This window comes from Magallana gigas, chromosome 1 (genome assembly GCF_963853765.1).
Source record: "Magallana gigas chromosome 1, xbMagGiga1.1, whole genome shotgun sequence".
NCBI classification, from domain to species: Eukaryota; Metazoa; Mollusca; class Bivalvia; order Ostreida; family Ostreidae; genus Magallana; species Magallana gigas.
Window position 1 is genome coordinate 53,792,200 of NC_088853.1, and position 12,084 is coordinate 53,804,283.

The following is a 12,084-nucleotide window of genomic DNA, read 5'->3' on the forward strand; positions in this document are numbered from 1 at the left end:
AAGATAATGATTTATTACCGATACATTCTAATTCGGTTTATTTAACATAAGCATGACTTAGGTAATATATTTCTAAGTTTGCTTTATGTTATGGACAAAGACAAACTTAGATCACACACGTACATTGTGATTATGATGAAAGGGTGGCATTCCTAACATATATCAGCAACCCCTTTTTATTCGTTGAATTATACAAATATCTACCATACTTTTGACCTTTTCTAAAAATGTGAGTGACAAAAGTGACACATCTTGTTTTATGTAAATAGATTGAATCGCTTTATATTTTAATGATGGGCATTTTATTGATTCTTTATACGCTCACTAAGAGTGAATTATGATCCTGTCCTTGCATTAAATAAATATAGAAAAATGAATTAAATTGGCGGGTTCTAGTAGAATAGAGGATACAAAAATAAGCAGATATAATTACATTTTGAATTATAAGCTAATAAAGTAATTGTTCTGGCTTGTTTAATGTACGGTTGCTGCAATATATTGTATTTCTAAACAGTTTTGTAATATCATTAACAGTTCCGATGGAACTTGCAAAAGGTAAACCTGCCGAACAGTCGTCAACCTTTTTAACATATTCGGCCACGCTTGCAGTAGATGGTAACAGAGGTACAAACGTGATCCAAGGCCTTTGTGCCCACACGGGATGGGCAGATATAAATCCTTGGTGGAGGGTGGATTTGCAAGCTGTGTATTCCATCACATCTGTCAAAATACTCAACAGACGACCGGATGGGTACGCAGGTAAGCTTACAGAGTGACGACATTGTAAATTGAAACATAATGGATGGACAGAAAAAGCTAAAATTTGCTGTAAAAATCAAAAACTTTGACTAAATATCTGTCCAAAAAAAAAAACCAAAAACGTTTTATTTAGCTATTCAATTTTCTTTTTAAGTATAATTTTATAAATTATCAACTATTATTTGATCACAGATGTTTTCGTTGTGAAATGATTCATACCTAAATATAAAAACCACACATATGAACAATATGATGAAGAAAAAAATTCAAATTTAAATATAATGCAGATCTTTAAATATTTTTTTTATTTCTAACATCTGTTTTTCGACCTATTATAGATGTATCAGACAGGCTGCGGAATGTTACCGTCACTGTAGGGCTGACAGAATCAGATATTAACACTCCCTGTGGTTTCTTTGCTGGTCCCGGTACTCTGTCACAGCTGGTCGTCATCGACTGTCCGACATCAACACAGGGGAGATTTGTAAAGATCTCCAAGACAACCGAGTATCTTACAATGTGTGAAGTTGAAGTGCTTGGATTCTCTGGTTAATATTATTATAGCTTATGTCTTATTACTGAGGTTTACTCGGGGGTTGATATTTTATTTTTTTGTTCTGTAACAATAAATCGCAAATTTAATATATCATGTGTTTCATAATTTTGCCAATTTTATGATTGTTTTATTGCGTTCATATCACTGGCTGACATTTAAAAGGAAAATCATAAATCAGTTCATAATGGTAATGAAGAAAAAAATTATTTAAATTTAAAATTTAATTGAAATATAAAACTGGATGTTCATTTTGAATATATATATATATATATATATATATATATATATATATATATATATATATATATATATATATATATATATGTATTTATTGTTCCAAAACAATATGAAGAAAAACACTCAGAAATTAAAATTGATAAGTCAAAAAGTGTTTGGGCCGGTGGACTTGGCAAAGACGACTTTTACTTGAGGAACATACATTCGCACTAATTTTCGTTCATTTTTTTTTTCATTACTACATGTGTACCATACTGTAGAATGAAGAAAACGCACAGAAAAGGATCCAGACTTCCGAATGTTTTAAATTGTTCAAACACATATTAAACTCACTTTCTTAAACTCAGTAAATTTGAAAGCTCATTTGATGAAGCCCATTTTTCAGATATTAGCTAAACTGTGAACCATTCCACCCGTTTATAAAGACCAAACCTACAGAATATGTTAGATGAATTTTCTCTATGTGCAATGTAATCTGTATTTATGTATGTTGTTGATTTTCTAAGATCTAATAATAGCACAATGTTCACTCGATGGTGTTAGCTTGGATTCAATATGCTTGAACTCTTCATGTGCCGCAAGGATATAGGAAACTTGACATAATGTACACAATAACGAAAAAAAAAATAGTTATTTGCAGGAAATGCACGGAAGCGATTTCACATGACAAGAAACATCGTATATTGTATGCCTATGAAAATGATTGACTGTGTACATACATGTAAACGGGGAAGGGGACTGGTGTCAAGATATCACAGAAACTCATATGGAGAAATGGTGTACATTTTACCAATTTGCATAGCGGCCATATTGTAATCACAATGGCGATTTTCAGTACAATAGAACATATAGAAAGGAATGAGAAAAATCACAAATTTTAAAAAATAAGTATTTCGGAAATATTTTCTCCTCAATTGGTTTTGTAATTTACACAGGATGAATGAACATCTTTAAGTCCTCCTAAAAGATAGCTTAAAGGTGTTTAAAGGTAGCTTAAAGACTATCTTTAAACCACCTTTAAGCTACCTTTAAGCTATATGTATTGCTTAAAGGTGGCTTAAAGAAAGCGTAAAGATGGCTTATAGGCAGCTTAAAGACTATCTTTAAGCCACCTTTAAGCCACCTTTAAGGACAACTTATAGGTCCTTAATGTCCAAACTTCTTTAAGCCACCTTTAAGCCAACTTTAAGCCATTAAAAAAAAAATAATTCAATATTGTGCTTAATTTCCAACAAAATGCATTAACTTTATGAAAGAAAAGGTATTAAAACGGTTTTTGTTCTAGAAAGAAAAATGAAAAAAAAAAACACAAAAAATAACCGGCCACGGCGAGAATTGAACCCGGGACCCTTAGTTTACTAGCATCACCACACATCCTCTGCGCCACGTCAACTTACATATATAAGAGCGTTTTTATATCCTATATATCAGTGGATATTGAATCACTGTATTGAATGTGTTTACTTGATAAGATTTTGACAAACCATTCAGTTTGTAACAATCACTTATATCTAATTGATAAATTACATGCATGCATGTATTTAGAATGAAATACGGAACTTGGTCTTCAGTGAACAAAAATATATTATACCTAAATGGAAACCGTTAGGTTCACTATAGTAGGCTTTCTTACATGTAGTTAATAAATTTAAACCGAGTAGATATACGTTCATCTTATTTATAGCTATAAAAATGTAAGAAAGAAAATGAAATCATTTCTTTTATTAAATGCATTGATACTATTAGGGTATTTGTTCAATTTCCCGAAATTTCCCTGTTTTCATGATCGCGGCGCCGTTCCAATATGTTTTAATATTTACATGTTATTGTATGTACATGATTTATATATAAACTATCAATTCTATAACAAACAAAATTACCAATTACCGGTGACGTATTTACTGCATGTGACAATTGCAAATGACTTGTACATACAATTGTATGATGTGCCAGGCCGGGTATATTTGACATATTTACCCTTATACATATATTTAAATAATCAACCCCTATTTATGATCACCGCTACATTAATTAATGAGCCTCAAGATTTTACTCTTACATACATGTATTGTGCTGTCCTGAATATGGACTTTTTAAATATATCCCTTGCCTCGCCAGGTCCAAAAAACTCACAATAAACAGTTTACTTGTTTATTTAATGACGAGACATTAAAGGGTAAAAAACTGAAAAAACAAATAAAAACAACAATCACAATATGCTCATAACAAAATAGATGAATAAATTTCACAATAAATTTCGCAATTACAGATTTAGATTTGACAACATTTTGCATTCCAATTTCCTCTTCACCATGATCAGAACGAAAAAATAGTAAACATTAGAAAATTTCACTGAAACATTTCTGAATTTAAGCAGAGCATACATTCACACAATATTATGATAAACTTACTCCATGGGGCCACAAAATCAAGTTGCAATTGAGCAATACATAGGACGACCGAGTCGTGAGCCACCAGGCTGACGTTGGCTAAACGTAAACAAAACATAAAACATGAAACCGTCCCGAAACGGCACAAAATGTTCCGGAGAGTGTCAGCACACTCCCCGCCTGACGCCAGTCACTACATAATCACTTCATAATAACAAAAGTCTAACGGTGTGGCACTAAAAGAACTACTTCTGTAACTGGTCGTACGTAATGGACAAGCTGTCCGCCTCTGCTTGTGCGAACTTCTATCTTGCGGACCTTGCTGTCGTCATTCAGCAGACATTCAACCAATTAGTCTAAGTATTACAATTATACATACATACAATGCTAAAATATTTATAATAAGATTAATCAATTATCCACAACTTCATTTTCCTAATTATATATAGATTAAGCATTTGAGATTCTGAGGCATTGCTGCGTATGAACACGGTGTACCGATATAGGGCGATGTTACTAGCTCACAACGGACAGGGAGCGTTAACGTAACATGTCCCCGTCATTATCGGGAAGACCTGTCCGACTTAAGTTCATATGAACCCACTTTGGTGGGTGGAGCTCCGTCTCTGGTGACAGGGATGTTGATGGCCGTGCAAATGTCTTGAAACTTTGGTTTCCTAATCAGATATCAGTGCTTTCTATATATATGTTCTCATGTTTAAAATTTTCTAATGATTAGTGATATACATTATTAACATTGTGAGATCTGAGACATTGCTGCATATGAACACGGTGTACCGATATAGGGCGATGTTACTAGCTCACAACGGACAGGGAGCGTTAACGTAACATGTCCCCGTCATTATCGGGAAGACCTGTCCGACTTAAGTTCATATGAACCCACTTTGGTGGGTGGAGCTCCGTCTCTGGTGACAGAGATGTTGATGGCCATGCAATTGTTTTGAAACATCAGTTTCTTAATCAGACAACTTTTCTTTGTTATGAAATTTCCCAATATGAATTTTATTATACTTCTCTCATTATCATATTTGCAGAATGAAGTCTGTCATCTGTAAAGTATGTGGAGCATCATTCACCCATTCATCAAATATGTATCGCCACTTAAGGTCTGCTCATAACAAGTCTGAATACAGATGCACTACCTGTGGAATGCAATTCAGGAGGAAAGACAACTTTCAACGCCACATGAGGAGACAGCATCAAATGTCGCATGTTGCAAATTTTGATACTATAAATCTTAACTCCACAACAGATACTGAAAACAATGTTGAAATGTCAACAGAGCAAGAAGAGAACAATCAAACCGGAGGTGGTCATACTACCGACGAGACTAGTGATTGTATTACAGAAGAGGAGGCCATAAATGGAAACCTCAAGGTTTACAATTTACCTGCTCTAGATAAAACTAAATATGATCCCTTACAATTCCTACATTCCAAATATGACAAAATTAAGAAAATTTTGAGGGTTGTCTTGTTGAAAAGACAAAGTGTTAAATGGTATTTAACAATGCAAGCCCGATTCAAAAAAGAAAAGAAGGACCAAACAGAAACGGTGGAGCCTCATTTTCACGGACGTTGTCATGTTGCCTTAAAAGTTGATGATTTGGAACAGAGTCTTCAAGATAGCAACAAAAAGATAATGACGTCATTTCTAGAATATCAGAGGCAGGGTAGCAACTGGACACTCGATAAAATTATCGGATTGACCTTGAATATCGCCAAGTACAAACCTTTACGTGGATCTAGTTTTATTCCGCTGCCAATCAAACTGAGAGCTAAAAAAGCCATCATTAATGTTCAAAATAGCGATCAGAAATGCTTTCAATGGGCCATCTTATCCGCTTTGCACCCTGCGACACACCATGCAGATAGAATTTCAAATTACATACAATATGCCGATGAGCTGGACTTTACTGGGATATAATTTCCGGTACAAATGAAAGCTATATCAAGATCAGAATGATATAACAATTAACGTGTTTGGATATGAAAGAGGCAACATTTACCCCATTCACCTGACGAAGAAACGGTTCATGCGCCATGTTGACCTTCTGGTTATATCCAATGGACAGCGATCACACTACTGTTGGATAAAAAACTTTAACAGACTTCTAGCAAATCAAAATAACGATCGCAATCAATATTTTTACTGTTGCTATTGTTTACATGGCTTTACAAAAGCAAAACTGCTGGAAAAACACAAACCTTACTGTCAGATTCATGGAGCGCAAAGGACAGAAATGCCCTCTGAGGAAAATAAGTGGTTAACATACACAGATCGATCAAAGCAACTCAAAGTACCTTTTGTGGTATATGCAGATTTTGAGTGCATAGCAAAACCAATTTCAACATGTCAACCCAACGTTTCTGGTCCAAGCACAACGAAACTGGCCAAACACATTCCTTCAGGGTTTACATATAAAATTGTTGGATCAGACGAGAGTTTGACAGAAGATCACGTGACCTACCGTGGAGAGAATGTTGCCGAAATATTCGTCGAACACATGGTACAAGTGTAAGAAAGGTTAATTATAGCTATCAGAAACCCCTTGCCTCTTAATATGTCAAGAGAGGATGAACAGTTATTTCAAGCGGCTGCTAGATGTCATATTTGTATGCAAGAGTTAGGTTCAGATCGGGTTCGTGACCACTGTCATGTAACAGGAAAGTTCAGAGGTGCTGCCCACAATGCGTGTAATCTTAATTTGAAACAACGGGAACGCATCCCTGTCCTATTTCACAACTTGCGAGGTTATGACGCTCACATCATCATGCAAGCAATAGGAAAAATAAAAAATAAAAAGTTGAATTGTATTCCACAGAACCATGAAAAGTACATCTCTTTTTCTATGGGAAAACTGGATTTCATTGATTCCTTCCAATTTCTGTCAACCTCCCTGGAAAAGCTTGTATCAAACCTAGCAAAAGAAGGTTCGGAAAAATTCACACATTTTCAACACTACATTGAAAAAGAACATCCGGGGCTCATTGAAGAAAAACTTGGATTACTCATGCGTAAAGGTGTTTACCCTTACGAATATATGGAAAGTGTGGAGAAGTTTGACGAAACACACCTTCGAGACAGATTGGACTTTTACAGCAGCATTGATGAACGAGGAATATCAGAGGCAGATTATAACCATGCTCAATCAGTATGGAGGACATTCCAGATGTCAACTTTAGGAGACTACCATGATCTTTATATGGAAACGGATGTCATCCTTTTGACCGATGTATTTGAAAACTTCAGAAAGCTGTGTCTTAACATCTATGGACTAGACCCAGCAAATTTTTACACAGCACCGGGACTTGCATGGCAAGCGGCTTTGAAAATGACTGCTGTTCATTTAGAACTTTTTACCAACCCTGACATGCATCTATTCATTGAAAGGGGTTTGAGGGGTGGTATTTCTATGATATCACAAAGATACGCCAAAGCTAATAATCCGTATGTAGAAGATTACAATGAAAGCCAACCAAACAATTACCTCATGTATCTAGATGCAAACAACTTATACGGATGGTCGATGAGTCAATCTCTTCCAACTCATGGATTTCGATGGCTTACCAGACAAGAAATAGATTCTCTTGATATTCAACATATCGATGAAAATGATGATGAGGGTTACATTTTATCAGTAGATCTTGATTATCCCGTCGAACTGCATGACACTCACAGTGATTATCCGCTAGCACCAGAATCATTTGAAGTGAAACCAAATATGTTATCATCCTACCAGCAGGTACTGCTCAAGGATCTCAATCTTCTGGATACATCAACTCGAAAATTAGTCCCGAATCTAAACAACAAAACCGATTATGTTATTCACTACAGAAATTTGCAGTTATACCTGTCACTCGGTATGAAGGTCACTAAAGTTCATCAAGTCCTTGCTTTTCAACAGGACCCATGGTTGAGAAAGTATATTGACTTCAACACGAAGATGCGAAAAGCAGCTAAAAATGACTTTGAGAAAGACTTCTACAAACTAATGAATAACAGTGTGTTCGGGAAAACAATGGAAAATCTCAGAAAAACTCATCAACCGAGAACAAAGACTTCTGAAAGTCACAGCAAAGCCAGGGTTCAAATCATTTAAGATATTCAACAATGATCTTGCTTCGGTGGAACTTACAAAGCAGAATCTCATTTTGAATCGTCCTATCTACGTGGGATTTTCCATCTTAGAATTGTCAAAGGTATTAATGTATGATTTCCATTATAACCATATCAAATCTAGATATGGTAGAATGGCAGAGCTGCTCTTCACAGACACAGATTCCTTGTGCTACAATATTTTTACAGAAGATCTGTACAATGATATGGAGCAAGACAAAGACAAGTTCGACTTTAGCGACTACCCATCAGATCATTTTCTACATGATACAACCAATAAAAAAGTCCTCGGAAAAATGAAAGACGAGACCACATCAGTGCCCATGACCGAATTTGTTGGGCTGAGACCAAAAATGTATAGTCTCACATTTGGTCCAAATGAAAAACGTACGGCTAAAGGTGTCAGCAAATCTGTGATAAGATCAAAATTGCGTCATACATCTTACAAACAATGTTTCTTTGAACGGCAATCTCACATGGAAACCATGGTGACATTTAGATCAGATAAACATCAGATACACACTATTGCACTGAACAAGAGAACTCTATCTCCCTTTGATGACAAGCGGTATATCTTGAATGATGGAATTCATACATTAGCTCACGGACATTGGAGGATTTCCCAGAATGCATCAGATACGGTTATTTAAGGAGTGAAATGAGAGATTTTAGTCATTTCATAATCTGCAGTCGAGGTGTTAACATCTATCATTATGAATCAATGCAAGGTTTGTCTGAAATCTTATGTATGGCCTCAGGATTTACAACGTCATATAAAACTAAAACATCCAATCAAAGAGAAAGGAGATACCGAGAATTTACACCACCAGCAGAAATATACTGTTTTTTCCCAGCAGCAGCAGCAGCAGCAGCAGCAATATTCCATGTCTACCCAACAGCAGCAAAACACTTCAAACAATTATCTACTAGGGATTCATGTGTCAGAGCCGGGGATATATGACACTTCACAAAATGATTATTGTGCAATAAATTCCCAGCAGCAGCAGCAGCAGATATTTCAGTTCAAACATCCATTTACTGCCAACGTATCGGGCCCTACCTCATGTGGAAAAACTTACTTTGTAAAATCACTTTTACAGAACAGCTTAACCAAAATTACACCCCCACCAGAACGAATAATTTGGCTATACAAACGGTGGCAACCTTTGTATGACGTTATAAAAGACACAGTTTCCCCTACTGTTGAATTTATTAAAGGAATACCAATGGATTTGGAAGATGATTCGTTTATAAACCCTCAAACAAGAAATGTTTTAATTTTGGATGATTTGATGTCAAGCGCTTCAAAGGATACCCGGATCAATGAATTGTTTACAGAAGGAAGCCATCACAGAAACCTTTCAGTCATCGCTATTAACCAGAACTTATTCTATAATAAGGATCCAACCCAAAGACGAAATTGTCATTATCTTGTTCTGTTTAAGAATCCGATAGATAAACAACAGGTGATGACATTGGCTCGACAGATGTATCCTGACAACACCCAGTATTTGATGAGAAAATTCAAAGAAGCAACCGAGAAACCTTTTGGATATCTTTTAATAGATTTAAAGCCGACAACACCCGAACCAATGCGCATGCGCACAGAAATTTTCTCAGACATGCCTATAAAAGAACACAAACCCGACGCAACAAATCAGTTGAAAATACCTTTTGAAGAAGAAAGGACGCATTTAAATAGCTCTGTTGAAGTAAAAAGACCAACGTTTGCAATTATGGATTCGTCTGTAGGTTCTGCTCTGTCATCTTGTGATGATTGTGGACTTGTATTTGATAGTCCACATGACCTCCAACGACATATCAAGAGATGGTGCCCAGAAAATGAAAATCGCAAACGACAACTATCTCTAGATGATCACGAGGAACCACCAAAAAAGAAGCACCATATATTTCAGTCAGATGAATACGAAATGGACAATGAAGATGATTCTCCTACTGAGTCAACAGAAGAAGACTACTTTAAAAGAATGAAACGGAGAGCGAAGGTTACAAATGAGGATACATGGTCCGAAAAGGTTAAAAAATATCGAAAAGAAGGATTGTCTAAAAGAGAAGCAGAAAAAAGGCAAACAAGAAAATGGAGGAGACTGATTTTATCTCGTTTTTGAACCTTTATGGAAAAACTATTCTGGACATGCTGGACTTGAAAGGGGGACAGATTCACGAGAAAGTAATGAATAATGTTGAAAAGTTCCTTAAAAAGGGATATGAAAACTTACCAGCCGTTCGTATGGCTCTTAGAAAGTACAAACATCTGCTTGAGGAAATGATGTATTTGTCAGATGACGAAGAAACTAATGACAACGAAACAGACAGTGAAGATGAGGATGAAAGTGATGACGTGGATTCTGAGGGAGAATCAGGGAATGAAAGTGGGGAATGATTTATCTATAAATCAGTGTGATATAGAACTGTTGATTCATTTTAGCGCTGCGGATTGCTGAGGAAACATGTCGTGGGAAAATTATTTACATGAAATTTATTACAATCCCGAGAATGCTGGAAGTTTTTTGGGACCAGATAAATTGTTTCGGTATGTGAGGAAAGATGGTAAATATGTTATAAGTAAATATAAAATCAGAAAATGGTTACAAAAGCAAGAGGCTTACAGCTTACAGAGATCTGTACGGAGACGTTTTAAACGAAATAAAATTATGGTGACCGGCATAGATGACCAATGGTCTGCAGATCTTATGGACATGAACAAGTTTGCTAACTACAACGATGGATTTGCATATATACTGGTCGTCATTGATGTCCTGTCAAAGTATTTGTGGATGCGACCATTAAAAAACAAAAAAGGAGTTTCCGTTGCCAATGCGTTGAGGGACATTCTTTTAGAAGGTAGAGTCCCAAAACGAATACGAACTGACAAAGGACAGGAATTTCGAGCCAAGGAAGTCCAACAAGTTTTGAAAGACCATAAAATAACTCATCTATATGCTCAAAATGAAACCAAAGCTGCGATAGCCGAGCGTGTCATAAAAACTATAAAAACAAGGATTTATCGTTTTATGACTTACAAACAGGGGTATGACTACATAAATAAACTTCAAACATTTGTGAAAAGTTACAATGGCACATATCACAGAACTATTGGTATGGCTCCTAAAAGTGTCAACAATCGAAATGAAACAGCCGTATGGTGGAGAATGTATTGGCCAAAGGAACACATGAATGTTAAAAAGACAAAGACTGTAAGAAAACCATTTAGATTTAAAATTGGTGATTACGTTCGACTAACTCATCTCAGAAATCCATTTTCTCGAGAATACGATGAAAGATGGACGGGTGAAGTGTTTATCATTTACCAGAGGATTTTACGTGGTGGTTTGCCTGTCTACAAAGTACAGGATTTTGACAAAGATGAAATCAAAGGAACTTTTTATCAATCTGAACTTCAGAAAGTGGATGTAAACGATGATGACCTATGGAAAGTTGAAAAAGTTTTGAAGACCAGAGGAAAAGGAAGGAACAAACAATTATTTGTCAAATGGTATCATTATCCAAAGAAATTTAATTCATGGATTAACGCATCTGATGTATCAAACCTATAAATAGAAGAGTGTACTACCCTGGAAAGGTCCAACATCAGATTCCATTATATCAAAAAAGCGTACATATATACAGATCGCTCAAGTAAGATATGATGGATGGTAGACGACTCTTTTAGTGTAAATAACACTATTGTACATTGTAGATGAAATATATGTGTGTCATTGTAAAATGAAGGTGGGGTGACTCTCCGACCCATGCTTCATTATTGAAACGGGGGAAATAAATATATGTTAATAAATATGTGTTGTCTCTTGTCTTTTAATATGGTTTAAATCAATTTAGCTATTGTCACATTCTTAGAATTTTTTCTATAATATTTTTTGCAATGTAATATAAATAATCATTTACCATGACAAATCAGAGCAATCGAGAACATAATTTCATAATTTTACAATTGACTCTGTTTTATTGACGGGTGCTTTT

At 35.6% G+C, this 12,084-nt stretch overlaps 1 long non-coding RNA gene across 1 annotated transcript; it reads right to left on the reverse strand.

Moving 5' to 3' along the window:
- Window positions 1-3,689: 3,689 nt before the first annotated feature.
- On the reverse strand, window positions 3,690-4,268 carry LOC117690168 (uncharacterized). The gene is made up of 2 exons (XR_010709213.1): window positions 3,964-4,268; window positions 3,690-3,736 (listed from the first exon to the last, which is right to left on the reverse strand). It is a non-coding gene; the product is annotated as an uncharacterized lncRNA (long non-coding RNA).
- Between the last annotated feature and the right edge of the window lie 7,816 nt (window positions 4,269-12,084).